Source organism: Otolemur garnettii, unplaced genomic scaffold (assembly GCF_000181295.1).
Source record: "Otolemur garnettii isolate 467f Iridium unplaced genomic scaffold, OtoGar3 scaffold00015, whole genome shotgun sequence".
NCBI lineage: Eukaryota > Metazoa > Chordata > Mammalia > Primates > Galagidae > Otolemur > Otolemur garnettii.
The window spans coordinates 15,837,778-15,850,469 of record NW_003852410.1 but is presented as its reverse complement, the minus strand read 5'-3'; the positions used below and the strand labels follow the sequence as shown (position 1 = coordinate 15,850,469).

General features: G+C 40.0%; 1 protein-coding gene across 5 annotated transcripts in view; it reads right to left on the bottom strand.

Moving 5' to 3' along the window:
• The window catches only part of FOXP1 (forkhead box P1), a 610,533-nt gene that overhangs the window by 324,465 nt on the left and 273,376 nt on the right, over positions 1–12,692 (bottom strand). The gene's annotated exons all lie outside the window — the stretch shown is intronic.

The following is a 12,692-nucleotide window of genomic DNA, read 5'->3' as shown; positions in this document are numbered from 1 at the left end:
ATTTATAATTGGGAAAAAAATTAAGTTTGTTAACTTTCTACTTTCCGTGCATAATATAATCTACATAATCTAATCACAATCACAATCATAATCATAATATAATCTACGTAATCTTTGTAATTACATGCATAATAATGATAACTTAGCGAATGGAATTATAGGACCCTTCCAAGGCTAACTCTATACTAGTAGGTATTTTATCCACAGAAGGAAATAGAGAGTGTGACCCTCATTCCAGAAGTTGGGAGAACAAGACTTTGGAGCATAAGCAGTTAGAATCAATTAATGTGTGCTTCAGAAACAGAAAGAAACTCACAGAATTATCTTTTAACTTATCCCAGTTCTTGGCAAAGCACCTATACAATGTCATATATGAATCAATTACATAAGGATAAGGTAGAAACCTAAATTTTAATGCTACACAAAACTCAACTACTTGAAAACATGCATAGTAGTTGTTAATCAGCAGAAAAATTCTAACTCTATACACACCTTCATAAATAGGCTTATTTAAAAAAAATTGAGGTTTTAGAGAAAGGAGAAATGGGGGTGGAAACAAGGGGGGGAAAGGAAGACAAAGGTGAGAAGAGGAAATTTTCTGAGATGAACAATCTTTTTTTTAAAAGAGTCTTACTTTGTTGCCCTCTGTAGAGTAATGTACTGTCATAGCTCACAGCAACCTCAAACTCTTAGGCTTGAGAAATCCTCTTGTGTCAGCCTCCCAAGTAGCTGGGATTACAGGCATGGGCTACCATGTCTGGCTAGTTTTTCTTTTTTTCTTTTTTTTTTTTTAGTAGAGGTGGGATCTGACTCTTGCTTAGGCTGGTCTGGAACTGCTGAGCTCAAGCAAGCCACCTACCTCAGCCTCCCAGAGTGGCAGGACTACAGGCCTGAGCCACAGTACCCAGCCAGATGAACATTTTTAGATGATGCTTTTCATATTTAATTAGTTTGAAATACTTGTAAATTCCCTTAACACAGCTTCAAGGAGAACATAGGAAGTGAAATCCAACAAAGGGCTCTATATAAAAGAGCATTTTGGTTTCCATTAGGTCTATTTTTTTCAATAGTCACTTTTTACAGTCAAATTTTAATATTTCCACTTATTTTGGGTATTGCACCATAAAAGGAAGGAAGGGGTGGAGTGGGGGGAAGAGATGGGGCCCGACTCCCACCACAGAGGCCTGGACATGTCACTTCCTTTTCTGCATATCACTTTCATCTTGAGTAAATTCCAAGAAAAGGACTGGAGAAGTCTGACGTTTCTCTGTCCCCTCTGACTCTATAAAGCCAAGAATAAAGTCGTGTGTTGCTTAACATCAGGGATGTGCTCTTTTTCTGAGACAGAGTCTACTCTGTTGCCCTGGGTAGAGCACCATGGCATCATCATAGCTCACAGCAACCTCAAACTCTTGGGCTCAAGTGATGCTCTTGCTTCAGCCTCTCAAGTAGCTAGGACTACAGGTGCTGGCCACCACGTCCAGTTAGTTTTTTTCTATTTAGTAGAAACACTGTCTTCCTTTTGCTCAAGCTGGTCACAAACTCTTGAGCTTCCTCAATCCAGCCTCCTCAGCCTCCCAAAGTGCTAGGATTATAGGCATGAGCCACTGCGCCTGGCCAGGTGATGTGTTCTGAGACAAGTGTCATCATCATGTGGCTGTCAGAGTGTACCTATATCTATATGATCTATTTTTACTTATATACATTGTTTTCATAAGGAAAGCCAAATCTTCCAGCACCATTACTGAATTTCAGCCATTTCCTCTACTAGAGCTACACGGTCAATATCAAGTCCCACGTAACAGGTTTCTATCTAAGTATGTGCCATCATAATCTTACAGGACCACTGTTGACCAAAACATCATTATCTGGCACATGATTGCACTTCACTGAGTGGCTATTGGGGATTTTATAATCAGACAGTGTAACCAGTACCGAGGAAAGAGTGGTTTTCCCCCAAGGTATACAGCTTAGGTGTAAACACAGTGAAATTTATAGAAGCATAATAAATATTTGTTGCTTAATCAATTAATGATTACATCACTAAGCTATGGCAAACAAGAGAACACAAATTTATAACATACAAGCTATAAGTACTTTTTAATTTTACAGGGACATCATTGGTTGAATGAAACTCAACTAAAGCCAAATTTGGAGATGCCATTATAAACAAATTAAACTGATGGCTTGCTCTAGGACAAGAGAAGGACTGATGTTTGGAATAAATAAAACAACAAAAATACAAAATGACTCTCCCTTGAAAGGACACAAAATTCCAGTTTCTATCTCTCAGTTTTCCTCACTTTTGGAGAAGTGGGAAAAATCAAGAAAGAATTCGGATTAGAAAAGAAAACTGCTGGCTCGGCACCTGTGGCTCAAGTGGCTAAGGCGCCAGCCACATACACCTAAGGCGGCGGGTTCAAATCTAGCCCAGGCCTGCCAAACAACAATGATGGCTGCAACCAAAAAAAAAAAAAAAAAAAAGCCAGGTGTTGTGGTGGGCGCCTGTGGTCCCAGCTACTTGGGAGGCTGAGGCAGGAGACTCGCTTGAGCCCAGGAGTTGGAGGTCGCTGTGAGCTGTGATGCCACAGCACTCTACCCATGGGGACAGCTTGAGGCTCTGTCTCAAAAAAAGTAAAGAAAACTACCTAAAAATTTAACATCTAGAAATGCTGTCATCAAAGTTGATTCAAATAGCCAAGAAGTGATTTTATGTGCCCAGAGTTCATTTTAACGCCTATTACTTAAAGACCTCTCCAGAGGCTTGGAGAAACTAGATGATAAGCTAAAATCACAACATCCTTTATAAAACTCATTTGAGAGACTGAGTTATCTCAAGATGTCCAACACGGGCATAGTTTCAATCACAAGGAACTAGAAGGAACCTAAAGACCCACCACTTCAGAACAGTCAACCTAACAATGGTAGTGACTTAACTTTAAAAATAAGATCTAGTGTCTGGGTGCAGTGGCTCATGCTTCTAATCCCAGCACAATGGGAGGCCAAGGTGGGTGGACTGCTTGAGCTCAGGAGTTCAAGACCAGACTAAGCAAGAGCAAGACTCCCATCTCTAAAAAGAGCCAGGCCTTGTGGTGAGCACCTATTGCCCCAGCTGCTTGGGAGGCTAAGGCAAAAAGATCAATTGAGCCCAAGAGTATGAGGTTGCTGTGAGCTATGATACCGTAGCACTCTACTGAGGGCTACAAAATAAGACCCTATCTTAAGAAAAAGAAAAATAAGACCTAGATATAATAAGTAATAACTTGGGAAAATACTTACAATATTTTTAAAAATAAAGCAGAAAACAAAAAGTAGTATACATAGTACAAATACATATAAACAAATCTTTATTATATAGAGAATAATGGTAAGGCTGAGCACAGTGGCTCACATCAGTAATCCTAGCACTCTGGGAGGCAAGGCCAGTGGATTGCTTTAAATGTGTTTCAGATCAGCCTGAGTAAGGGTGAGACCCCCGTCTCTACTAAAAGTAGCAAAATTAGCTGGGAAGGCATTGTTGTGGGTACCTGTAGTTCCAGCTACTTGGGAGGTTGAGGGAAGATAACTTAAGGCCAAGAATCTGAGGTTGCTGTGAGCTATGATGCCACCGTACTCTACTGAGGGCAGCAAAGTAAAAATCTGTCTCAAAAGGATGAACCGCTTAGGTGAATCCACCAGTGAAATTTTGCTTCCTATATTTCCTGTTTTCCGAATTTCTTTTGCAGACATTTTATAATGAAAAATTAATCACCCACGGAGAGAAAATACTGTATTCATCCTTCACCCACCACCATCTTAACAGCATTTAATATCTGAATAGCGACAATGCACATTTTTTTGTTATTTAGCCTACCATTTCCTGGATGCTTGAGGATTTGGGACTGACCTAGATATCTTAAAAATGTTCAAATGTGTTTCAGAATTTTTGAATAAGCCAGAATCTTTGATGTTCTTAGGTAATCTGAAAGGCGGATGAACCCATCAAAGAGTACCTATATTAGTAGAAGGTAAAGGTGATGGGCAGATGTGTGGCTCAGGCTCACACTAGTATTTTACTAATCCAGAAACTATGTTAACCACACCAACTGTGATGTACTTTAGATGATTAAAGTTGACATATTCTAAGGTGGAGTTGGAAATACATCCCACTTTTCTTCCTGCCTTTTATTTAAGTCCCAAGTCTCCAAACCATCTGATTAGAGAATGATCAGGAAGAACAAAATATCTGGGATTCCTCTGTTTGTCTTTAGTCACAGGCTGTACCATGACCCAGACATCCCAGAGACGAGGCTGCAAGGCGTGGGTGCAAATGTGGGGCCTTTAATAAACAAGAATGCTGAACAGGTGCTATTCCTGGAAAAATTAACGAAACTACCTAAGTTCAGTAAGCAGGCTGGTAGTTATACAAAACCGGTATACATCATGGGAGTGAGATTTAAACATTTTTTTAAATGTTATCAAGGTCATCAATGACTCCCATGTTGCCAAGTCCAAGTAATGGTCAGTTCTTTATCATCACTTTTCTTGACCTCTCAGCAATACTTGATACAGCTGACAACTCTCTCCTGCGTCACATACTTTCCTCAATGAGCTTCTTCACCACAACCTCTTACCTCCTGGTCCTCCCATCTTTGACCCCTTTTGTTCAGTGGTGCAATAGCTCACTACAGTCTCAAAACTCTTGGGCTCAAGTGATCCTCCTGTCTCCCTCTTCTGAGTAGCTGTGACTATAGGCAATCACCACCATGCCTGGCAACTTTTAAAATTTTTTGTAGAGATAGGGTCTTGCTGTGTCATCCAGGCTGGTCTGGAACTCCTGGGCTCAGGGGATCTTCCCACTTTGGCCTCCAAAAGTGCCGGGATTATAAGTGAAGCCACCAAACCCAGCCCTTGTTACAACTCTTTCAAACTCCCCATTTATTCCCTTAGGGAATTCTTTGGTTTTACCTTAAATAAATTCTAAATTCAACAATTTCTCACCCTTTCCCCAACATACTGATACTGGTCATCCTCATATTTCAGTGGGATTATTACAGTGGCCTCCTACCAGGGCTCCCTGCCTATGGCCTCGTCCACCCACAGACTATTTTCAGACAGCTTCCAGAGTGATCCATTTAAAAATAAAGCATGAGTCAGCTCTCACCCTACCTCAAAACCCTTCAATAGCTCCCTGTGCCACTGAAAATACGAGGATGCCTTACTCAGCCTGGCCACGTTATGTTTTGATCCTGTCTCCTACTATAGGGTATTTCCAGTCTAAAAATCCAAAATTCTAAATGCTCCAAAATCTAAAACTTTTTGAGCACCCACGTGATGCTCAAAAGCAACGTTCCCTGGAGCAGTTCCAATTTTGGATATTTGGATTAGGGATGCTCAACTAGTAATGGGAATACTACAAAATTTGAAAAATTCCCAAATCCAAAACACCTCTGGTCCCAGCCGTTTTGGATCAGGGATGCTCAGCCTCTACTCTCCCTGTCAGGATGTGGCTTCAACTACACTGGCCCATATGCTCTCTTGGGAACATTCCAAGTCTCTGCTCCATCGGCTTCACAGTGGGACTTCCGTGATCTCCCTATTCAGTGGCAACCCCTTCCCTCTGACAATCTGACCTCCCTTATTCTCCTATTATTTTCTCTGTAGCACCTATCACCATGTCTTTATTTACCATGCTTTCCTGCCTGTTGTCAACCCCAAAAGCAAAGAGCAGAGAGGGCTTAGAAGCTGTGAATAATTTATTTGATTTAAGTCAATGTATCCCCAATGACCATTTCACCATGTAATCAATAAAGAAAAATTATTCAAATATTTCACATTCTTTCATCCACACAAAGGCTTCAAAATACTTAGTGGATTTCACACATACAACACACCTAATTTTAAAGTGTTCAATAGCCACAGGAACCTGATGGCTTCCACACTGGACAGTATAAATACAGCACAAAGCCTGGACCACAGAACACATTTAATGAAGATGCGGTGAATGAACAAACGAATAAATTCAACCCACAGAAAGAGTTATTTTACATTGCAAAGACAGTACTCTTATATTTAAAAAGTTCCATTATAAGGCCAGGTGCAGTGGCTCACATCTGTGACATTAGCTCTTTGGGAGGCCAAGGTGGTGGACTGCCTGAGCTCAGGAGTTAGAGACCAGCCTGAGCAAGAGCAAGACTCCACCTCTAATAAAAATAGCCAGGCATTGTAGTAGTGGGTAGCTGTAGTCCCAGCTACTTGGAAAGCCGAGGCAAGAGGATCATTTGAGTCCAGTTTGAGGTTGCTATGAGCTATGATGCCAGGGAATTCTACTGAGGGCAACAAAGTGAGACTGTCTTAAAAAAAAAAAAAACCCAAAAAGTTTCATTATGTAACACATCAGATCCTTACTATGCATGACATACTCTGATTTTCTTCAATTCTACTCTGTTGCATGCCTATTCCATTTTATTTATTTATTTAAGAGACAGGGTCTCCTTCTGTCTCCTAGCTGGAATGCAGTGCTATGATCACAGCTCACTGTGACAACCAACTCCTCGTCTTGAGCTATCCTCCTGCCTCAGCCTCCCAAAGTGTTGGGATTACAGGAGTGAACCACTGCCCCTGGCTCGCTTATCCCATTTAAAAAAGTCTTTGTATAACCTACTAAACTGAATCTCTAACAGACAAATTGGTCCCAATTCCCACTTAGAAAATCACTGGTCTCAAGAAACCTTAACGCATGGACTCTGTAAAGAATATCCTTTAGGATACTTCCTCTGGCCTCCCGATATTGCACAGGGCCCTTTGGAAAAGAAAGAGACTGGCGATTGGAAGGCAAGGTGAGCATTTCGAGTACCCTGCCAAGCCACAGACTGCAATAATCACAGTCCGTCTAATAACGGGTAATAGGAGTCTTTTTTTTTTTTAATTAAAGGTTAATTTTTAAAAACTTAGCACACTGTCAGGTAATTAACAAAATATCTAATTACCTTCAATTATATATTACATACATGCTAAGATACAAAATCCAAAGGAAAAATCTGCAGGGTTTTCACACTTCAAAAAGACTGAATTTGAACAGAAAGACTTCATGGTTTTCATTTTTCTCCTCCGACTCATGCAAAGTACATTCATTTTATGTTTACAAGTTCCCATTCACCAGCATCATCTAAAAAGATACCACAAACTTCAAACCCAAATCAGTTCTGGGCAAAAGTTACCACAGTAGCAACTTTTAAAATGGAACTCATAAAGTAAGGATTCTGTGTTAGCTGGGCATTGTGGCAGGCGCCTATAGTCCCAGCCACTCAGGAGGCTGAGGCAAGGGAACCGCCTAAGCCCATGAGTTGGAAGTTGCTGTGAGCTGTGACTCCACAGCACTCTACCAAGGGCCACATAGTGAGACTCTGTCTCTTAAAAAAAAAAAAACAAAAAACAAGAATTCTATCGTCTCTTTGTGATCCTGGATGTGACAAGGTGCTGAGGAGGTACGTCTGAAGAGTTAACACAGATGTGCTACCCTTCACAGGGCTTTGTTTTATACGGTTAAGCTTCAAATTTGTTCTGAGGCTCGGAATTGCCCAAGAGAGGTAGTATTTCCTACTACTCTATTTAGTTGCTACCTAGTGTGAGGACTTCTTCCTAAGATGCTCAAGGTAAGTAGTAGGATATTTGTGCCTTTGGCAAATGAATAGTAAGAGCATTGTCTTAAGAAGATGAGTGTGTGGTGCATGCCTGGATTCCCAGCTACTCCAGACACTGAGGCAGGAGTAGTTCAAGGCTGCCGTGACCGCGCCTGGGAACAGCCGCTGCACTCCAGCCTGGGCAACATGGTGAGTGCCTGTCTCTCACAAAAAGAAAAGATCCGTAAAATCACCTGTTACTTGGCTTTGTATCTGGTGGGTCACTGTGAAAAATATGGCTACTTGATCATTGCTGCAAATATTTTCTTTATCACTAAATATGTCTTCATGTACATTTCACAAGTGACTTCTGCTTGAAAACTAACTCTATTGAGCATATTTCTCCAGAAATCAATATTTTTAAATTTTTTTTCCTTTAAAACTAACATTCAAAAGAGACAGCTCTTGTTTACAGAGTAACTTAGTTTAGCATTATGGCTAACAATGTTTAAAAACAGCTAACTTAAAATACAAACATTTAAATTCTGAAGTTTAACTATTGAGAGGCTACCTCCGACTGTGGAAATTTACAGGGCAAGAAAAAGTAGGTAATCTTTCCCCCAATTCTACTCTTCATTAAGGACGTTTCAGGCAGCTATTCTGTGGGATCTAGGAGTAAGACCTCATGAGGTTTTAAGACAGTTTAAAATTTTAAAATGCCTTGGATGAACCTTGAAAACATTATGCTAATATATAAAATTCAAGGGAAAATCTGCATGAAAGAAGCCAGTCACCAAAGACCACATATTGTACGATTCTATTTTTGTGAAACATCCAAAGTAGGTAAATCTATACAGACAGAAAGTAGATTAGTTGTTGCCAGGGGCTGGGTGGAGAGGGGAATGCAATGACTGCTAACAGGTACTGGTTTTCTTTCTTGAGAGATGAAATCTTCTGAGACTAGACCAGATTACAAACTCCATGAACATTTAAAAAAACACTGAAACTAAGTATACTTTAAATAGGTGAATTGTGTTAACAATATTAACAAAGCTAGTAACCAAAGAATTAACATGCCTAGCTAGGCACAGTGGCCCACACCTGTAATCCTAGCACTCCGGTAGGCCAAGGCAGGTGGATTGCTTGAGCTCAGGAGTTCAAGACTAGCCTGAGCAAAAATAAGACTTGTCTCTACGAAAAATAGGGAAAATTAGCTGGGAATTACGGCAGGAACCCATAGTCCCAGATACTTGGGAAGCTGAGGCAAGAGGATGGCTTGAGCCCAGGAGTTTGAGGTCACTGTGAGCTAGAATGCCATAGTACTCTACACAAGGTGACAGAGTGAGACTGTCTCAATAAAAAGACCAGCCTCAGTAAAAGTGAGACCCCATCTCTACTAAAAATAGAACCCCCCTCCCCCCAAAAAACTAAAACTAGCTGAGTGTGGTGGTGGGTGCTTGTAGTCCCAGCCACTTAGGAGGCTGAGGCAAGAGGATCACTTGAGCCCGGTAGTATGAGGTTGCTGTGAACTGTGATGTCACAGCACTCTACCCAGGGCGACTTAGTGAGACTCCATCTCAAAAAAAAAAAAAAAAACCCAACCAATCAGCTCAAATTGGGGAATGAGGCCGGGGGTGGGAGGATTGCAATGATTACACATTCTTTTAGATTGTTTTTGATTTTCTCTCAAGTTAGCTACAAACAAATGAACATATTAAATATAAAGCTTACAGCTACCTAAGGTTTAAAAGTTGCCATTGTAATCCATATAGGCTTGGTAACTGTCTTCAACTCTCAATGCCATTCAGAATTGAATACAAATGATGAATTTCACAAATTAGATTTTAATTCTAAGCAAAATGCATGTAGGTGAACTACCAATGATGAGGGGAAGCAGACAAAAATGCCCCATAAACCTTTATTACCTCACCAAACCAAGACAGCCATAATAGATGGCACTGCTAAAATGGTGACCAGGGCAAATTCTCTTCTTAATTTCTGTGTTGGCATTCTAGATGACCTTGGGTAAGTTAACATATCATCTACAGGACCACTTTCTTGCTGTGCAAATTGGGGATTCTAATAATTGCCAGCTACCTCTGAGGAATGCCAGCAACCAGACCCATTTTGTAAAGCATTCAGATATACTTGGAAGATAAGTGTTATATCAGTACCAAGTATGATGGCTGTTATTTATGATTCCTCAGATGTTTTAATGTAAGTTTTAAAAATGGCTTCATCTGGTTTTCTGAATTTGCCTGGCCACTTTCATATATACAACCATTGTTGCCACAGAATCTACACAGGCGTGTTTATGTGTATCTATTCTGAATGTTAACAACTCCTAGATTTTAAATTTGGGGCATAGGATTTACTGAGAAGCTCCTGGTATGTGAAATCTACAACATTCTTGTAGTGTGAAAGATGGGGCTAATTTTTTGTTCATTGCTAGACAACAAGATCTTCTCTTAGGGACCATGTGTGGTGGTTCACACTGTAATCCTAGCACTCTGGGAGGCGGAGGCAGGTGGATTGCTTGAGCTCAGGAATTCAAGACCAGTGTCTCTAAAACTAGCCGGGCAGTGTCGGGCGTTGTGGTGGACACCTGTAGTCCCAGCTATTCAGAAGGCTGAGACAAGAGGATCACTTGAGCCCAAGAGTTTGAGGTTGTGTGAGCTAGCACTTTACCAAGGATGACAAAGTGAGACTCTCTCTATCTCAAACAAAAAACCAAAAAAAAACAAAAAATACCCTCTTTGTTTCAGGCTTATGTATCAGCAAGAAACACCAACCACTGAACTCCTTTGAACATCTTATTTTATATTTCCAGCAAACTTTTTATTCCTTTCTATGTAAGAAATTAAGGTATATATCCAAATTAGTTTTTCAAGGATTTTTGAGCTTGTTTGAAGGAAAAAACTGCATGTAACTTATTACTTATTTGAGTCTACATACCCTTCAAATTGGAGAGTCCAAACATAGATGGAATGAATAATACTGTAAAAGGAAGGGGGGGGGGGGCGCTAAGTAATCCAATGTACATCGGGGATAGGAAAACTGATGAGTACGTATAAAGAATAAAAATAAAGACTAAAGAGCTGAAATTGAGAAAATCAACAGACTGAGCAAAAACTCTCACTCTGAGCTTCCTACCAGTCAAGTCAAAGAGAAAAACTGCTTGGATGTGTTACTCAGCTTTCCTCACGTCATGAGAGGGGTTTATTAGGAAGACAAAATGTTTTTATGGCGCAGAAACTTTACATGGCAGGAGTATGGCCTTGTTTGCAGGATACTGAGAAACAGAACAGGTCGTGTATTTGATAGTGATTATACAGAAAGGTGGTGGTTGTTTTTTGGGTTTTTTTGTTTTGTTTTGTTTTTAATGTGGACTATCTCAGCAAACGCTAATAACACATTTCTGGAAACTTAAAATTTTCCCTTAACCTAGGATATTTTAAGTAACTTTATACAAAATCACAGAACTGGGGGGAGAAGTTCCATTTGGGGGTAATAAGTGTTAAACATGGACATTTTAAAGATATAAAGATATCTAGCTGGAAGGAAAGTAATCCATGCTTATAGGAGATTGCAATGAAAACTGTCGATAAAGCTCTTACCTGAAGCTACACGGTTAAGGCAACTCTGAAGCTGAATTTTTTTTTATCTTTCACACTTTTTTAGCTTTGTTTAATCACAATTTTTAGCTTCACCTAAAAGCTCTGTTAACAGCACAAGATGAGTTAAACACTTGGCATGACTGTGCGTGAGCATCTTGGATTCAGATCCCTCAGAGAGATCAGAGACCAGGAGACAGCAATTCTGTTGAACTGAATGGCTGCAGCAGAGACTGAATTACTCCCAAAGTGGGGAATATTTACTATATGACCCTCGACAGAAAAAGTTTACAGACCCCTGATGTAGACTAACCCTTTACTTTTTACATGTGGAAAACTGAGCCTCTGCATCTTGCTGTGACTTAATGATCCCAATTACTGGTTGGGATCAATCCCTTCCACTATAAAACAACGAAAGGTACATCTGTCCTCTTTGGAGGACAGTGAGGTGCATTCTGCAAAGGTTTAATTTAAACGATATAAGTGGCAAAATGAGGCAAGTCTGATTTTTCTGGCCCAAATTAAACGGGCCAGCGTGCAACTATAAAAACAGATCCAAGCCATTCTAGAACTCCAAAACCCTAGGTGAGATTAGAAACAAAACGGATCAAAAAATCTTCATATTAAAAGTTGCACAAAAAAAACCTTGTTCAACTAACAAGTAAGAAACCTGTATCTTACAAATACATACACTTGAATTTAATAAAATCTGAGCAAAGGCTTTGCTCTACCATGCTGACCATGTACCTGTTTTTAAAATAGACACAAACCTACTAATTCAAATGGAACTGTTAAAAGACACACAAGCAGAAAAAAAGGAAAGAAAAAGAAAGAAAGGAAAGAAAAAATGAAACGAAGACTTGAGAAACATCAGACATCAAAATGCCCCGCAAGCCTGTCTTGCGTGAGATGATCATTGCCCTTATGAGAAAGGTACTTCTGAAATCAAGTAAATATGTAGCATCTCTAACCATTTTAACCAGAGTGCTTTTTTATCCACCCTCCCAAAAGTGAATTTGAAAAAATTAAATTTGGCTTTAATTCATTAAGCTACATTATTCTCTCTGAAAACTTCTAATTTTAAAATCAAGTACTCATTTGATTTTCAAGCAAGGTCAAGAGAACAAGGCAGCCTAGTGCTGACATTACAGGGATATGCCCCACGCTGCTTGGCAGTTACATCAACGCGGCGTGTTGCTATGGTGCCTGACTGTTAATTTCTGAGGGAAGGTGATTATAAAGCCGCCAGATGAACATCAATTGGATGACACCACTTCAGCACACAACACTGACATGCCTTACTCTTGTCTGCAGCAAGTTGATTTTATGAATCACTATTTTTGAGATGTGAATATTCCTCTATAACTTTAAACCTACCAAGGCAACAAGCAAGGAAAAAAAAATAAAAATAAGTTTAGCTTCAACAAACAGAGAAAAGTTTGATAATATAGTATTTGGCTGCGGGGCCGGGGGGGGG